The 2,831-nt window shown below is 41.1% G+C and overlaps 1 pseudogene; it reads left to right on the top strand.

The window, feature by feature from the left end:
• The first annotated feature begins 88 nt into the window (after nucleotides 1-88).
• Nucleotides 89-2,153, top strand: LOC111367561 (annotated as a pseudogene).
• The last annotated feature ends 678 nt before the right edge of the window (nucleotides 2,154-2,831 follow it).

Raw genomic sequence — 2,831 nt, 5'->3', positions numbered from 1 at the left:
TTTGGGACCTCTGCTGCAATTATCCCAAAAAGGAATTAAGAACCTTGTCGAAAGCTGAGTGGGAATTTCCCACTCAAACAAACAAACTCAACATGCACCATCCTCGTCTATCATGGACGCCCCCGCCATCTGTACGATCTGGATCCTCCGCCTCTCCCTCCGTTGCACTCCCACCTCAATCCTTTTCACCAAACCTAATGCAGCCGTTTCTGGGTTTTGTTTAATCCTCTAACAGGACAACTCATCAATCTCTTCTCTTTATAATATATTCACAAATCCAGTTTTCAAAAATTTTTCCTTTTTGAATTCTTTAGAGTCTATATAGATCGGATAACCACCATTTTCACATGGAAAAACTCAAAAAATCCTCTAAGTCTCTCCAATCCAGCCCCCCGAAAGAAGAACAGCTCTAAAATCTCCTTCTTCGCCAAAAGCCCATCACTGTAGATAACAGTAACGCTAGTACGTACTAACTTCGCTTCCACCGTCACCGCCATGAATTCATCGTCCTCTATCTCCTCCTCTCCTTCACTACCCAAAGAAGTTATCGTCAAAATCAACGGCCAGGATTCCTTCAAGGAACCAACTAAACCTAGCGATAATACTAGCACTACTACTAATGCCGGTGGAATGTGGAAGGATGCAAGTTACGATTTCTCAAACGACGTCGTTATGAGAGCTGCCGCGAACAACCAGGATTTCGATTTCATAACCGAGTCTCCCTTATCTCGTATAGCGGAGAGTCCGAGTACCAACAACGGCCAGATGACGCCGAGGGAGGTCCGCGTTCCGTTTCATAACAACACGGTGGAGACGGCAGCGGGTCGGGTCTCAAACCGCAGGTCCAACGCCGAACAGGAAGAGGTTCTAGTCTGCAGCTCCAACTCATCTTTCCGGAGAAAATCCAGTTTGCTTAGAACCATAACCAAGTCCCGATTACTTGACCCGCCGGAGAACAATCAGAAATCCCAGAATCTGAGAAACACAAAATCTCAGTTTTTTGGTAAAATAACTGAAATAGATGAAGACGACCCGTTTCTAGATGAAGATTTGCCAGATGATTACAAGAAAATGAAGTTCAGTGCACTTTCGATTCTTCAACTGGTGAGCTTGATTCTGATTATCGCGGCTTTAGTTTGTAGTTCAACTATTAATCTGTTGAAGAATAAGGAAATTTTCGAATTGCAATTGTGGAAATGGGAATTGATGGTTTTGGTTTTGATTTCTGGAAGATTGGTATCAGGGTGGGGGATTAGAATTGTTGTGTTTTTCTTTGAGAGGAATATTTTGCTGCGTAATATTGTATTTTGTTTACGGGCTGAGAAATGCAGTGCAGAACTGTATATGGTTGGCTCTGGTTTTGATTGCTTGGCAATGTATTTTCGATAAGAAGGTTGAGAGACTTACGAAGAGGAATGTTTTGCCTTATGTGACTAAGATTTGGGTGTGTCTCTTGGTTGGGACATTGATTTGGTTGTTAAAGACCTTACTGGTGAAGGTTTTAGCATACTCATTTCATGTCAGCACATTTTTTTATCGGATTCAGGAATCATTGTTTAATCAGTATGTCATTGAGACACTTTCTGCTCCACCATTGATCGAGATTCAGCATGAGCAACAAGAGGAGGAGAAGTTGATAGCTGAGGTTCAAAAGCTTCAGAGTGCTGGGGTGAATATTCCCGCTGACCTTAAGGCAAATGTGTTTCCCAAAAGTGCGAAAGTGCTAGGGGCACCTGGGAAGAGTCCCATGGCTACTGGTGCAAAGAGTCCTTTGTTTTCTCGGATCACGTCAAAGAAGGAAGATGAGGCTGGTATAACAATTGATCATTTGCATAGGCTGAATCAGAAGAATATTTCAGCTTGGAATATGAAGAGGCTGACTAATATTGTTCGGAAAGGTGTATTATCGACTCTGGACGAGCAAATACAGGGCTCAACCGATGAAGATGAGTCAGCCGTGCAGATCACTAGTGAAAAACAGGCTAAAGTTGCAGCCAAGAAGATCTTAAACAATGTGGCGAAGACTGGATCAAAGTTAGTTTTTTTGTGCATGAAGTTTTAGATTTTAACTTGGTTTATTGACTGCAACTTGCTAATTTTTAAGTTTTGCTTCCAAATTTACAGTCAGTTTGGGAGTGATTTTGAGAATTGATTTTTTGACCGTTAGGAGAAAAGTGGGGCCCACCCGTGAGAGAAGAAGTCAAATATGATGGCTGTAATAGTGAAATAACAGTTAAAAAATCAATTTTTGGGAGGAAAAAATCACTCCCAAACGGGCTCTTATTCATTTTCTTGGTTTACATCATTTATTTTCTTGCTTAGTAATTTGAAATTACACTGTCATGTCATTATGTTCATTCCATCACTTGGGTGCATCGACAGAGATTATTTCTTCATTGACATTCTTTAAGCAATAAAAAGTGCCAGGTAGATTATCAAGGTGAGAACTCTCATTGAAGTTGACCTGGGATATTTGATTGATTTGGACCAGACAGTCCAAGACGCCAACATCTGCTCGAGACATCACGAATTCACTTAAAAAATGTAGAATAGCACATGATCAATTTACTGAAAGTCACTTTAGTAAACCTAAGGGATAGCTCAGTGGTCAAACCTTGGGTTTGCTCCTCAATGGTCACCAGTTCGAGTCCCTTTAGGGTCATTGAGGTGAGTACTCGGCTGTAAATTTCAGGGTCTTGTGGGATTAGTTGAGGTGCGTGTAAGCTGGTCCGGACACCCACGGTTATTAAAAAAAAAGAAAAAAAAGTCCAACTTTAGTAATATTTACATGCTCTTTTGAATTTCAGTTTTCTGTTGATTCCAATTTATTT

Source organism: Olea europaea, chromosome 18 (assembly GCF_002742605.1).
Source record: "Olea europaea var. sylvestris chromosome 18, O_europaea_v1, whole genome shotgun sequence".
NCBI classification, from domain to species: Eukaryota; Viridiplantae; Streptophyta; class Magnoliopsida; order Lamiales; family Oleaceae; genus Olea; species Olea europaea.
This window is presented reverse-complemented; position numbering and strand designations above follow the sequence as displayed.